General features: G+C 30.4%; 1 protein-coding gene across 3 annotated transcripts in view; it reads left to right on the top strand.

The window, feature by feature from the left end:
• Positions 1-16,849, top strand: part of LOC112679213 (cytosolic carboxypeptidase 6) — a 61,254-nt gene that overhangs the window by 27,607 nt on the left and 16,798 nt on the right. The window lies entirely within an intron of this gene.

The following is a 16,849-nucleotide window of genomic DNA, read 5'->3' as shown; positions in this document are numbered from 1 at the left end:
ATGGCAATAGTAAACAACGACGGAACAGCACCAGCACAACCAATATGTGTTTGTTTAGTAAACATTTTGTCGACAAATCAAATTAACGCGGTACAATACTGCGTGTCCGTGGTATTAATAACGATGTCGCACTTCGTACAGCACATTAACCACGGAAAAACTGTGTGAATTCTCCCATTCGCCCATAACGTGTCCAGATCGTAGACGTTTCGAACGGAATCCGATTCAATGTGCGCGCGCGAAGGGCCGAACATGAGCGTCCCCGGGGGTGGTGAAAAAGACGGAGCACTTTCCCTCCCTTAGAATTTTAAATTTTTTTTCCAAAGCATTATCTGTAACGCGCCAAGTGGCAAACATAGATCACATTAATATAACATATATATATATATATTACATATAGAACAAAACTATCTTTTATAATAATTGGATTATTTTATCATATAGTATATCTCATGTTCGAGGAAAGAGAATAATGTGTAAATAAAATGAGGTATAAAATAATCTTAAATTTTTTTTAAATTAATTTTGCCCCTCTCCCTTAAAAAATTTCTGGGGACGCCTATGGGATCGGATAACAACGCGACAAATCATCTGCACCGCGCACAAAAAAAACGGTGTCACGCGGCGGCTCATCAGAACGTTTCACTCCTGAACGGGTTATACGCCACGATTGAAACCGTTTTTCGACGAGCGCACGTTTATCGCACCTCGCGAAACGTTCTGACAAAAAGTTCGTCGACGGTACGCGCGCAGACGAAACGATGATGAACCTCCGGGACCCGTTCTCCGCTCGAGTTGTTCCTCGGAACACGCTAGAAAGTACGCACCTCGATTTCCTTCGGACCGGTTGGTTCTCGGTTTGGACTTTTAATGTTATCAAAGTGTTCCGATGAAACACGATGATCAAATTAAATGGCCGCCTTCAATAAAAAAAAAAAAAAACCAAAAATTCTGATATTGCGACAAAAAATAAAAAATATAATTATTTAAACTCGTGCCGTTCAATTAAAATGTTCTCACCATGCAAATGTTGGTACGTACTGTGTACGCTGTCGTTCTTACACACGCCTTTGCCGGAGCCAACCTGTCGCCCTGCTGCCTCTCCTCGCCCGTCCTTGGTTTCATATCGAAGGAATCTCCTGCCGCGAAACCAACGACCGAGCACATGACGGGGATTCACGTCTGATGTGTGGACGTTATACCGTATGTTTACCGTCGGGAGTGTTGAACTATTATACTTGGAGCTCTTCGGCGGATCCACCCATCGCGGGCGTCGAACGGCTCACGTCGCGCGAACTTACAGTGTACTCACCGGAACCGTTGCCTCGCAGTTTTCTGTTCGGCGCTTTTGCAATCCTAAAATGAAAAATCACCAATGTCGCAACAACTATAAATCAGTGTGAGGTTGTCCATCGGCCTCTCCGAATATTTCAGTTGTCCACCGAGAATCCAATGGGGATCGATTTTATCGTTACTGGTTTGCGAACTGAAATAAATCCGTATGAATTATGCGACCCCGAAATGTGTGGAGACGGACGAGGCGTTGGCGAGAAAACAACTCGGCGGATCCGCTTCGGGAGGTCGCGAGCAGCGGTGAATGGTGACGGACCCGCAAGAAATCGAAATCGCGGTGCGGAGGAGTACCCGGTGCGGTTTTAGCGTTGTATCGGCACACGTGGCCACCGCGAAACGACCGCTCCGACCGCGCGACACATTCGGACGGACACGCGATCAACGCAATCGATTAGCATCCGATCGAGGGACGAATGACAGCGGACACGTTGCGTGCACGCGTAAAAAACAACTGGTGCGAGACCGCGACCGCACTGGGATTCGTCGAGACCGCAATTCCCACATCGCGTGCAATTTGCGGTCGGACGAGACCCGGTGACAGCTGTGCACCGGGCGAACACCTATTGATATGTTCGCGAGATCAATCATCGACGAGCCGAGGATTTCGATTCGGAAATTCCGACGCTACGATAGGGATCTCAAAACGCGGACAACGTATTCTCTACTTGTGGGTTCGATCTTACGAAATGTTAAAATCTCCCCCTCCCCCGTGAAATATGCGTACGCGAATGCGTTTCAAGGATCACCGGTACGTCCTACCGGTGCACTACTCCTGCAGCGAAACAACATTCGAAACACCGAGTCATTGTGTTTTGTTTTTAGAACAAGTTTCGGCCGTTTTTAGAACTGCGCAAATTTTTCATAGGTTCTCACCCCACACAGTTCAATGCTTCAAATTTACGTTCGCCGAAATCTTCTGTTGTGTTATCATTTATTACATATTTGACTTTTTCATTTTATTATTATATATTCATGAAAACTCAAGTACATAAATCATGGAACATTAATAACTGAAAAAATATAATAAATATTTCATCTAATCATTAAACAAATTTTGTTTTAAACAGTAAATTATTTATTTATTTATTTTTATTCATTTATCGAAAATCAGTTATACTACCACGATATACGTGTTTTTAATTATTTCTTAGTTTTTCGAATTCTGAAATTTGACAACTGCAATACCATTATCGTTTTTCCCCATAGCCCTTCAACTATATTACATGATTTCTTGCCGGATATTTGAATAGTCCTTGTTCAAATTGGCCAGATAATTAAAATTGTACAGCATCTTTATTGGTTAAAATAACCTTCCGTTTCGGTAAAAAATTATTTTGTTTTACCGACCATACTGAAAGGTACAAATGTGAATAAATATCCGTCTTGAACAAATAGTTGTACTTTTCTAATAATAAAATCCAATTTTATGTTTTTTTTCCCCGTATTTCTATTCCAATGCGTTATTTCAAGAATCAACCTACATATGAACTGACGATTGCGTCAGGAAATATTTGCATATATTTTCAGTCATATAATGAAATTTACATAAAATTCGATCTATAAATCATGAGCTCCGCTACAGTACGTTTTCTCGGTAAATTATTGTTAATACAGGCGGATACACGCGGCATCGCACGTGTGAGCGCACTGATGTAACTTCATATGTAAACATTGCTGTATGACATCATGTCATTTACTCCTATAGGTTATCAAAACAAATTTGATGTTTGACAAACTCTGGAAAATATAACGTGTATATTTTTTTTACGATAAATATGAATATAAGTGTATTGGAATAAATTCGAAATGACGTAGCGATGCGTTGCACAACTACTTAAATACATACTTATGTATTATATTTGAATTGTTTATATATTTATAATTTTTTTTTTTTTCTATTACTTTTAGTAAAATCTATTGAGCTCTACAATAACATATTTGAAGTTGCTGCTACCTATTTATTCACTATCGGATATGAACGAATTTGGATATCATCCATAAAATTTTAGACGTAGTTTTATTGGTAGAAACCACTTCTAGAAAATTACAAAACCGTTTAGAAATATTCATAATTTGTATAATATACATAATAAATATATTATACTTGATTACTCTGTATTGTACATACCGGTGAATATATTATATTATCCCGACTCGTACGACGGATTTATGCCTTTGGAATATGTAAAAGAAAAAAAACACATTTAAGGAAATCAAACTTGAATGTAACGTGATTGAGATTTGTTCTATTCGTAGCATGCGTTTACAGTATAATTCTTGTTACTACGCACTACATTAAATTTTAAATATTATCATATAAAACGTTATGGTTTTGAGATTAATAAAAACCTAACGCCTTAATATAATTATAAAATAATATTAGTAACATATTTTATAGATTTTTAACGCAACGAATTGTGTTTATTTTTCAGTGTTTCTCAGTTACGAAATATACTTTATAGAACAGTAAAAATTCTCAAACAAGACCTTATTATTGATTGTAAGCTATATACACCCGGTGGTAATTTATTTTTAGACAAGTCATTTCTGAACATTCTCGATAGTTCCCGAGGTAATAGATTGTTAGCTGGAAACAATCAAACACAATTTACACACGTCTAGTATAGTAGAGAAAATAAAATATTAAGCTTTTTAATAAAAAAAAAAAAGTAGATGTTTTAACATTTCTACGCTGTCCATAGGTCGACTGGAAATCGGTAATCTATATTTTTATTGTGTGTAATTAATTTAAATAACAGTGCAAAATTATTTTGTTGTTTTTTTTTCTTTTGTTATATATAATACTGAATATTTTATAAAATAATAGTGATTAAGAATATCTAAAAGACCTGATACAAAATCAGTCACCTGATATTTCAGTATTAATTACACGGCGATAATATAATATTAAAATTGTACTTCGATACAACATTTGACTTAATACACATCATTTGGATTTAAAATTCATATATCCCTGGATTCAGATGCGTTCTCGGAAATTTTTAATTGGGGAGGTTGAAATGTTTTTATTATTTATATAGGAATCAATATAAAAAATTATATATCTTTACTAAATGTAAATAAATAAGGTACAATCATTTTTTTAGTACAAAATATATGTTAAGTCTTGTTTATAAATTATAATATTTCAAAAACCAAGGAACAAAATCAAGTTTACGAAACTTTTTTTTAGCCATTTTCTAAATTAAATTTGAAAGTTAATACTAGTTAAAAATTAATAAGTACTAATCAGAAAATATGTGTTACCTTTACATCAGCTTCTTTAAACAATTTTTAAAACTAGTTAGTTATGTTTTTACATAATTTTTAAATAGTAAAAATAGAGACTTCAACAAGATTAACAGCTCCTTTCAAATTTTTTGCAAAAATATACATAAAATTTAGTCATACGAAAAAGAAATAATTTTAATTTCAATTGAAAATAATAATTAAATTGGAGTACAAATGTAAGATATTAATTTTAATACTTACAGAATCTGATTTCATTATATCAGAATATTTTAGTTACTAGAGCGCGAACTTATATGTATTTACATATTTATTGTGGTTAATTGTATGATGAACTACATTAGCACAATATTTATTTCATGACATAACGATTTAAATGATTTTAATTACATATTTTATATTTTAGTGCATATTTCAATGTTTTTTTTTTTTGGCATTTTTGAAATATTTACTAGATATTGTATTATAAGAGCTACATTTTTTTATGAAAAATTTAGAAACATTTAATCAAAAAACAAAAGCTATGACACACTAAAATTTAAAAATTTTAAATGGTAAAAGTAAATCAATTGAAATCAGCGAAAATTTATCTCCAAATTGATAATATTTTTAAATACGCCCCTATTACTTTTGTAGACGTAGAAAAGTCATTTTTAAGATAAAACTATTTATTGACTGATAAAACCAATTAATAGTTTTTGAAAATATAACTAAAATGATTGTCATACAATGTAATATATATTTATGAAATAAAACGTCTTTTAGGAAACATTTTTGATATTAATCGATTCCTTTTTTTCTTATACATTAAAATTACCTAAAAAGTAATTTTAGTCAGTACATTTTTTTAAAAAAAATAAAGAAAAAAAAGTATTTACAAAGTGGTTACATAATCTTAAATGTATTTTTTTTCTATATTATTTCAGTTATATATTTAAAAAATAAATAATTTTTTTTTTTGGTAAATTGCGATTATATATTTATTTATTTATTTTTTTTTTTTTAATGCATATTTTAACATGTTGGTGCATATATTCATGTAAGTTTAAGATTTTAAACGCACAATTGGTTGGTTTTTTATGCATATAAATCCGAGCTATGGTAATTACTTATTTGTAACTCTAGAATTTTTAATTTGAAGCACTTATCACTTGATATGAGATTAGAAATATCGTATTTTACAAATTATATTGTTGAGGCGCAGTCAGTTCCAAATTTAACGAGAATGCCGAGAGTATAATTTACCTGGACCTCAAGCTCTAAGGGGCCTCTAAAACCAAAATTAAATATTGGACATTTTCTGTTTTGTTATTTTTTTTATTTACCTATTATTTAAGGTACTTAAAAAATTCATTAAAAATATTAATTATTTAAGTTACTTTATTTTTTTAGTTATTTAATACATTAACATGTGTTAAATAAATATGTAAGTATTATGATGAGCAATTTTTTTTTTTCAATTAGTTAATTGACTAACCCCGACCGCGTATTAACGTTCCCTACTTCAAGCGAGCCATAGGCTTAAATGGGACTTACAAATTGGCTCTTCAATCATGCGCAGTTTTTGATAATTGATAAAATAATAAACTTGTTATATATTATTATCTGCGTTATCGATCCCACGAGTGTGTTTAAAATTAATCTAAAAATGAAATAAAACTGACTACCAGAAATACATTAATAATTTTAATAATAATGTGTGTACAATTATATAAGGTATGTTACCTTGACCTATGTGTTTAATCAATTTTTTTATTATTTACCTCTTCTCCTTGTATGCTCAGTACTTTTTAATGACAATTTTTATTGAAGCGCTACATTGTTTATCTTAGAATCTGGTTTTATTAGAAGAAATATTATGATTTTTTTTTTTAGATGAATATTGACAAACGTAGTCTTTTCTATAAAGGTTATTTGTTTTTAAAGGAAATGTACTTTTTACAATCTAATTAGTTGTTGCGGCAATCGAAAATAATTGTATCCACTCATTACAAGCAATACTTTAAGAGCCGTTTTTGTCCTCCAGAAACTTAGATCCGGTGTAACAGGCAAATCATACCCCCGGAAAAAATGACCCTGGGGAGAAAGGATAAGATTTTCCTAGGCATATTTTACCCTTAGTACAATTATCCTAGGTTATTTTTACCCGCGGTAAGATTATCAAAGGTTAATTATACCCCCTTCAGTGGGTACGATTATCCTAGGAAAGTTTACCTCCTGGTAAGAATATCCTAGGGTAATTTTTACCCCCCCCTCACCTCGGTACAATATTCCTACGTTCTAAAAACACAGCACAAATACAATTATTTTTTTAAGCTATCTGTTTTTTAATGTAAAGACAATGGTGTAGGTATAAACACTATTTTATTAATTAAATTTGTTTTTTCTCCTTCCTGTTATCTACTTAAAATAATTTTTATCAACAGATCATATGCAATTTTAGATTTTAGTACCACAATTTTGCTAATTTTCTATATTTTATGATTTTCCGGTACTTGGCGTAATAAACATGTAAAAAAGTTCGGTTTAGCAGATAACGCCTAACAAATAATTTCCAAAAATACTATGATTTCGGTAAAATCGATAAACATCTGGTTGTCACAGTACTATTACCAATCTAAGGAAACCCATGACCAATAATTAGATACCAGACATTTATAACGTACGTTTAAACGATAATATATTAATCAAAAGTTCGAATTTGTTGGCCCGACCGGGCCCGCTAGACTATTGTATGCATTGCAACTATTGTGACAATATAAAATCTATATTTAATTTTTTGCCATCTATGCTCTACCTCGGTGGAAGACATCAGCGCGTAAATGAGGTAATAAAAATTAAAGTCTTATCGTACAAAAGCGCCCAAAATCCTAGATATGCACGGTGTATAATAAATGTAGTGCAAATGTATAAGTACGAATATGTGAAAAAAGTGGAATTAAAAAATCAACTAATTTATTAAATTTATATTTATTTGCATGTATAATGTATATCATAATTTATTATTGATATTTTTTTTATAAAATCACAAGTTTTAAACAACTACTTATATAAAACATTAATTTTGGCGCTTATATTAGATGTAGGTATAACAGGTATACAATATTAGATTGGTGCTTATGTACTATACATTTTGGCCCAAATGTAGGTAATTTTTGTACCTTTGGTGCCTATGTCATATAGACCTCTGGCCCTCTAGATTTTAATTTTCTAAATATTTGCCTGATAGTAACTTTGAGTTACCCACCCCTGAACTATAGCATTGTTATTGTTATCATGCTTATCAGCATTATTTGATACATACCTACATTTATACATAATTATCTCATATGGCCATTGTATATTACCACAATAGTTGCAACGCATACAATGGTCTAGCCGACCCGATCGGCCCAACAATTACGAACCTTTGATCAGTTTATTATCGTGTATACGTATCTTATAAATATCTGGTATCTAATTATTGATCATGGGTTTCCTTAAATTAGTAACTTTTTTATATGTTTATTACACCAGGTACCGGAAAATCATAAAATATAGAGAAATTAGCAAAATAATTTTGCTACAATTATTGTGGTACTGAAATCCAAAATCACATATGATCTGTTAATAAAAATTATTTTAAGTAGATAACAGGAAGGAGAAAAAACAAATTTTATTAATAAAATAACGTTTATACCTACACCATTGTCTTTACATTAAAAAACAGATAGCTTAAAAAAGTAATTTTATTTGTGCTGTGTTTTTTTAGAACGTAGGAATATTGTACCGGGGGGGGGGGGGAACTTTTCTAGAATAATTGTACCCACTGAAGGGGATATAATTAACTTAGGATAATCTTACTGCGGATAAAAATAACCTAGGATAATTGTACCGAGGGTAAAATATGCCTAGGAAAATCTTACAACCCCCTGCCCGGTAATATTTTCCGGGGGTATGATTTGATTGGAACACCGGCACTGAACATGTAAAATATTGATTAGGCGTATTATCACAAATAATACCACTTCTTTATATCTAGGTATATCTTAAACCACGATAACACAAATAATAAAAAAAAGAGTGTTTAGAAAATTACTTGGTATCTGTCATATATTCATTTGAAATAGAATTGAAGTAAGAATATAAAATAATCAGACATTTATAATAGTCAATGGGGCGTTTTTAATCCCCTAAACCCCGCCAATCCAAGGATTACTCATACAATCCAACTACATTTACTAAAACTTAAGAAATCATTATTCATCGTTTTTGTTTATGAGTATTGAAATTCAAAGAAAAAAAATAATACAAACACTTCGGTTAACTGTGCTCCGTTCAGTATCGTGAATTTTGATTATGATGATTAATCATTTCTTTTAAATACGAAATAATACAATACTACAAACGCAAAGCATCGGAATGAGCGAAACGAAACGAGTGCATTGCATCCAGTCATTATATTCCTTTCCTATTTTTAATAATTTTTTTTTTTTTCTGTACATATACTTTATATAAAAATAATAATACGTATTATTCGTAGAAACATAAACCCATAAACTAAGGTCCACTAGAAAAGATTAAAAAGTAGCGCATAAAAAATATTATCCATGGATACAATCGAGTAATATACCAGGCATTATTTGCACTAAAACAATATAGGCCTACCTAAGAATATAGTTATCATACAAAGTAATCGCTAACAATACAAAACTGAATGGGTAAAAATTGAAAAATGTTCACTAAAAATTAAACTTTTTATAAATAAATCAAAATATCGTACGTACATAGTATATTCTGTTACCTATAATACGGTGATCATGAAATTCATCAAGGATGTAACTATAATTTATTTTTTATTAGTTTAACACATATTTGTTATACTTTTTTTATTAGCATTTTTACTAAAAAAGTTAATTCACGATTAAATAAAATTAATATTTACAGGAAAAAGGTGCTATTGCCTAATAATTAAAAATTAAGAACTATTGTTTTGAGATTCATTTGAAGTTAATTTTGTAATTAAAAAAGCATTTTAAGAGTGATATTACTGCATTTTTGTTATCAAATTAAAACCATCGCTCAAAATATGATAGATATTTTTCCCATTGAATTCTATATAAACTATACAAAAACAAAAAAATTTAAAAAAAAACTGAACATTTGATTTATGAATGTAAAATTAATTTTAAAATGTTATATGGTAGGTGTATGATATACGTACCCACTATTTTTATCTTGTTGCTTACATATTTTCTTCAATTGTTCTTGGAATTGAAAATGCTATTATTTTCCTCCCATATTGTCCCCAGAGAATCATTGTCACGTCAAAATTGAATTCGAGACGAATTGATAAAATACTCACACATTACTACTAGACTGTAAGGTCATTTATTAGGAATTTAGTTAGGAATTTTATCATCGTTTTTCTATCCGATTCGTTTATTACCATTTCAGCCCCTACCAACTAACTTAACCTAATCTAACCAGGTCATCCCATTAAACTGTGATAAATAATTATAAAAAATAAATAAAAAATGTGCCAAAAAGTTCTCGGAATTATTGTAGTATTTAATTGTATAATTCTATAATGTTATTCAACGTCGGATTAACGTAGAAATCAATAAGCAAATACAAGTAAAAATTGTTGATTCCGTTTTCAAAAACTCTATAGAACCAATATTAATTCATAAATTATGTTGTTACAAGTCATTGTACAATTGGAAATTATAAAAAGGGCCATTTAGATTATCAAATCTCCTTGGGCCGTTATGTTATACCAGTCCGCCTCTAACAACGAGAGTCGTTAAGTTACATCACAATTTAGTTTTATCGCAATGGGAACGGTGTCCTTAGTTTAAAAATAGATAATGTAGTATGGAAACCGTCGTCAGTCGCTCTCGAAAAACTATTTTGACCGGTAGTCTGTTATAAGGTCGATGAAAATTAAGGTACTAATGGAAAACAATAGTTAATCCCCAAGTTTCCGGTGCATTTTATATAGAGAAAAATGTAACTTAATGAAAAAAAAAAAATTACGAGGCTGAAAATCACACATTTCATCGCCACAAACCAATCGGGTGGAATACCAAAATGGAATTTTTTTGTATTTCAACCTTTTTTTCGGAACTTTTGTCATTGGATTTCTACGGAAGATACACTGGAATAAAAACATAATATGACATTATTAATAATTTTATAATCGATATTAAAATATTATCACGTAATACATTTTATACCTCCTGTTATGTCAATTTTTATGTCCCGCAGTAGTGCGCGCAAGAATTTTTAATACGAAAGGATTTAATATTAAATTAAAATGAGTCATGGGAGGGTGAATCCCCTCTCGCGTGTCCCTCGTTGATCATTTTCATTTTCATTTCATTTTTTCTCATGAAAATACAAATTTAAGTTCCTCCACAAAAGATTCGGAGAAGTAATGCTTTTATCGGATATATGGTACGATTTACAATTACAACTAGAATGAACACGAATACGATAGTCGTACTGAGTCTAGCCGTTACGTGTACCGACACAATATAATATGTATTGTGATATTATTAAAACTAAAACAAAAAACAAACACTCAAAGTCTTATAGGCAAAATCCGTGCGTGATAAACTGAATCTGTTCAGGCGGAAGTTTGATCGCGCGTACCTCCGGTGTTCGATTTATTATATATTAAAATCTTATGTAGAGATTAAACGCTTAATACTGATTTGTCTGTCGAAAAGCTGAATAGATTTTATACGACAACTAAACATAAGTTTAACATCAATCCGTGACATATGCTTATACGTATAAAATATTATAGACGAGCATCTAACACTAATAAACCACTCGATGATCGCCATAAAACACACATTAGTATTAATATTTGAACATCATAAAATTTAATTACGTCTACATGCACCGTATATTTTTATATTTTCTAATAGCAATCACAAAGTTTGCTGAAAAAATAAAACCTGTTGATCAATAGCCGTGGTATCTCGTGCGTACGCGCATAAACGCAACGTAATTCATGTATGACGATTACTTTAAAAGCATTATACTGCAGTCATGGTAATCGTTTGAGTTTCAAAACCATCGTAACGCAATTATTAATTTAATAAAACGAATAGGAAAAAATTGTAATTAATCACAAATCAATCAAGTTTTCATTACGGTGTGCAGTGTGAACATTTTAATTTTATTTTATATGTATAGACCACCACCTGGATACATACGCCGTACTTCCCCCGCCAAACATGTCGTCTCATGTTATCCACTATAACAATGGTTTTCAACCTTTTTAACAATGTGGCACACTTCAACTCCAACAAAATTTTCGCGGCACATCAATTCATATATTATGTGAACCATATTTTATATATATACATACTATTTACAGTCTACTCTATTAGAGGGTTATTTATTGTGATATATATATATATATATATATATATTAATACAATCGATCGATTGAGACAGCTGCGACGGGCATACTTACAATAAATAATATTATATGTATCTACGATTAGTTCGATCAGTTTTCATTTCGAATATCAATAATAAGCTGGTAAATACATACCTATAAAACAATTTATAGATTTATCACGGCACATTTAAAGAGCGCTCGAGGCACACCGGTTGGGAACCACTGTACTATAATGACCTTACAGGATTCGCCTTCGTTTTATTGTTCGACTTTAATGAAAAATCATAACCAAATGCTTGATACCATGGCTTATTTGCGTGTAGTTCGTAATTGGTTTGGAAACCATAGTGCCACAGGCGCCCGTTAGGGGCATTTCAAAACAGGACAATATAGCCATCACCCTCCTCACTCCTTGGGAAATAAAATTAACCTGTAATTATTATAATAATATGAAAACATTGCAAAAATATATGTTTGATATCGTATTGGTGAGAGGTACGTTTGATTTGTATTCGTTGCATATAATGTTTGATAAAATTTTGAGAATTTTTTTATCCCCTTCTCTAGTATAATACTTTACCCTTAGGCGTTCAAGTATGGTACACGAAGAAATCGTGTCCAAAAAATAACATTGAATGAAATACTCTAAATGTCTTTAAGAACTTAAAAATAAAACTGAAATCGATGCACAAGACTTCTGATGATTTTTTTCAATCTTATAAATACGTTTTAACAAGGCTTTAACTTTCAACGTAAAAAAGACTTAAAAAATATAACAAAACGTCTCAATGAATTATCGTGTCCGGATTTAAGAGTGTATCATCGCACCAGCGTTAAAAATTAAAAACGTGTGCATGCGAAAATGATGAACCATATGTATGAGAGGGTTAAAGCGCGAGCTTCGGCTGCGTTTGATGGATATAGTTCCATCTTTCTCGGTTCTGACAATATTCAAATCATCATTAAATTATGTAAATGAATTTTGAAATTAAATTTAAATGAATTTTGTAACGTACACCTCGCTTGTGCACGCATTTCCTGTACGTTCGTCTGAAATCAAGTCGCGGATTGTACCGCAATGATTTTGCTAACCGTTTCAGCCGGTTAACGAACCAATGGGCCTCGTGTGCCCAACAGATGCGTCTGGACGTCCAAATAAATAATTATCGTTTACCGCGGTCTCCGTGAAATGTTCGTATCGAAATAAACGATCGTGCAAAGCAAAAACGTTTTTAGTCCGTTGGAAACATCAACCGTACCGGTATGAAATACGGATTTATTTCCCGTTTCCCGAGCCCTTCGGTTATCGGCGTTCTCGTGGGACAGACCCGCTCTGGGATATTTTTCTACGTTGTTCTTTCCGTAATCGCGCATAATGTTTTGTGGAACTCGCATCGATTACGGACCGTTTTCGTGCAGACATCAAGTGCACTGAATTTATTTAATTTTTTTTTTTATCGGGCCAATATCCTCTCGAGAACACGCCTACGCATGCGTTTATTTTTTTTTTTCACTATCGTTTATACGAACCGATGTTCGTATCGATTATTCCGCTTTCGAATTCCCGGGTGTTGACGAGTAATTCTCCAGTCGAAGATCGGCACACACAACCGAGATAGTGATATCGGTCTACGGGTTTTTTGGTTTTGATCTTTCGTACAATTTTTTTTATTATTATTTCAAAAATTAAAGCGATCAGTGGTCCGACCAATGCGCGTTGAGCTAAAATATTTCTGCGTTTAGAAATGCTAGATGACCATTGTAGTCGGCGAATGTACATGTTCTTTAATACAGCAACACGAATTCGACAACAAAATAAAAATAAATTTAGCAGATTATTATGTGTTATATTTACTTTTCAATAAAACTGTCGGACTTTAATCTGCTACATTTATTTGAATTTCCAGATCGAAAAATAAAGTCCACTAACGACTAATAAATAAAATAAATTTTAACTTAAAACGTATATATATATATATATATATATATATAACATTATATAACATTTATTTATCTTCACTAGCAATTGAAAACGTTAAAAATATTTATAACCTTAATTTTATTTTTATCGAACTGTTTTATTATATGAAGGATCTTATAATATTTAAGTGAACTTGACCCTTTTTAACGAATTTTTTTTTTTGGGTAATATTCAGTGACGTACTTCAAAATTTGGACCCGACAGAGAAATTTTCAACGGGCCTTCTCATCCAGATATATATATCAAGAAAATCTAAGAAGGTGTATTCACCTTAACAAAATTATTTAAAAATTTTTTTTTAATATTATTACACATTTCATCATTTAATAATCATTTAATTATTACTACATTTTTATTAGGTATTAATTTAACACTTCATATTATGTTCACATAAAAAAACTAGTAAATAATTATATTTGTAATAAATAATAATTAACATAAAATAAGTATAAAACGCAAAACTTAAAAACATTTTTCTGAACTTCTTATTTGCTTAAGTAAAAAATCATACCTGACGTATTAATTTTTTTGGCAATTTTCTTTTTTATTAATATTATAGCTGAATTTTTCAAACGAATTTAGGACATGTATTTCGAATATGGTTTTTAATTATTTTAAATTTTGAAAAACTTCTATCATCACTGATATTGTCAAAAAAAAATAAAACAATCTATAAACAAATCTGGAAAAATTTTTGTTTTAATCAATTGTACATACGTAATAATAAATTTTTCCAAGTCATGTACAGAATTTAAATTTGGAATCAACTCATAAAAACATATTTCATTGTAGTCCAATTTGGACCAAAACAAATGAAAATGATAAATAAAAAATAAAAGCATGAATAACTGATTGTTTTGTAAATAAAGAAATTATTCTTTTTTTTAAATAGTTTTAGTTGTGAATAATAAATAAAATAAAATAAAAACAGTTAAACTTGTGAATAAATTGATTATACTGAGTAAATTAATTGAATAAACTGTGAATAATATTCAATTTTTATATAACAAAATTGTGATGACAATATAATATTTGTAACAAAGTATATAATAAAACAATAGCAATAATCATAACAATAATCTGTATGACAGTCTGTAGTACTATATTTATACTCGTAAACATTACGTCGATATAACGATATTCATTCTCATATGGAGTACTATGTAATATAATAATAATTATAATGATTTACAATGATTTCCAAATATTAAAAAAAAAAAAAAAAAACGATTAGTTTAATAGTATATTAGACAAAATATGATGTTTTTATTATAGTTAATAGAAAAAAAATTAAATTACTTCGGGCCCCCATGACAACGGGCCCAGGTGTAGCCGCACCCTCTGGTCCCTCTTTGTTATGCCACTGGTGACATCAATGGTTATCTATCATACATAATTTACAAAATCGGAATTAATAATATAATATACTTATAAAATTTGTACATTTACTTTGATTATTTGTATTTCTTTTTTGTATAATATTAAACAATTTTAGCATAGAGATTTTGGGTTTACCGAAGTTAGTATTGCAAAATAACACATAACGTTATAGAAAAAAATCCATATATTAAGGCGATTTATCATCGTCCGCAGCAATATTTGATGGGTTAGGATAAAATCCGTTACCAAACAGCAGCACTCTACCTTCCCCTCGGAAGAAAAATACTGTATACGCCACTATAAACATTACACACTGAAAACAATTAATCAGTTTCAATCTATATGCACATATTGATATGTATAATTCATATATTATAATCTCTTGGTATTTTAAATTCCGATCGAAATGGGAAATGAAACAGTTTTACAATAATGTTTTTAGATTCTGAGTGAAACGAGAAATGTGTTGGTTTTACTGTAATGTGTGTACATGACAATTCGTTGAAATACTCGTATCAGATTTCGTCAACATCTTTTTTGTAATGTTTAAATATCATTTTTGCAAATGTCTATTTTTTTTTATTTTTTTTTTTTTTTTCAACGAAAAATCTTGTATCACATTTTCCAATCTAAAATATAAACATTTTTAATTTTTACCATTTTTACTACTACAATGTAGCGGATTTTTGTAATTTTAATCGTTTTATTAAATTTTAATATTTAAACCCTCGTACATTTTTTTTTTCGTCATTAAGTTCAATTTTTTTTTTTAATTACTAATATGTATTTATAAGGAATTATGTATTCAATTTTAAAACTTTTTTATCAAACTAAAATTGTTTTATTCACATTTTCTAAAAAAAATCTAAGAAAACACGAACATTTCAATTGTTTACAAACTAAAAAAAAAAATTATACCATCTATAACAAATTTATATAAAAGCATACGATGAAAATTTAATGTTACTACGATTACTATTTTTTGAGTATCAAATACCAGTAAGCCACTCATTTTCAGTATTTTTATAACTTGTCAGTATTTAGCAATTATTATTTTTAGGAAAACTGTATCAACTTAATTTAAAGTACCAACTAGACAACACTTCCTATCATAAATTGTTAACAACTGATGATCAGAGCAGTCGTTCTGGTGGAAATCATGTACACAAACACAACAATAAAATGCATAATTGGAAGACCAATATATTACTCGTTTCACTCAGAATCTGAATTAGTAGAAACTAAACATTTTCACTGAAATTTCGTAATACCATTTGCTATATAGTTGGTATATTCCCTTTCCTTTTTTTCATGAAATATTTTGACAACAATTTCTCACAATAAGACACAAAATGTTTCATAAGATTGTCTTCGTAGCGCAATAAAGAAAAAATAATACTACAGAAAATTGGCAAAAAATGATTTGTAGGCGTTGCAAATTTTAATATAATAATAATAATAAGATTTATGACCGGTATAAGTACGGT

This window comes from Sipha flava, unplaced genomic scaffold (assembly GCF_003268045.1).
Source record: "Sipha flava isolate LNK unplaced genomic scaffold, YSA_version1 132_pilon_pilon, whole genome shotgun sequence".
Lineage (NCBI taxonomy): Eukaryota > Metazoa > Arthropoda > Insecta > Hemiptera > Aphididae > Sipha > Sipha flava.
Note: the sequence above shows the minus strand (reverse complement) of the source record. Positions and strands in the feature narration are given on the sequence as shown.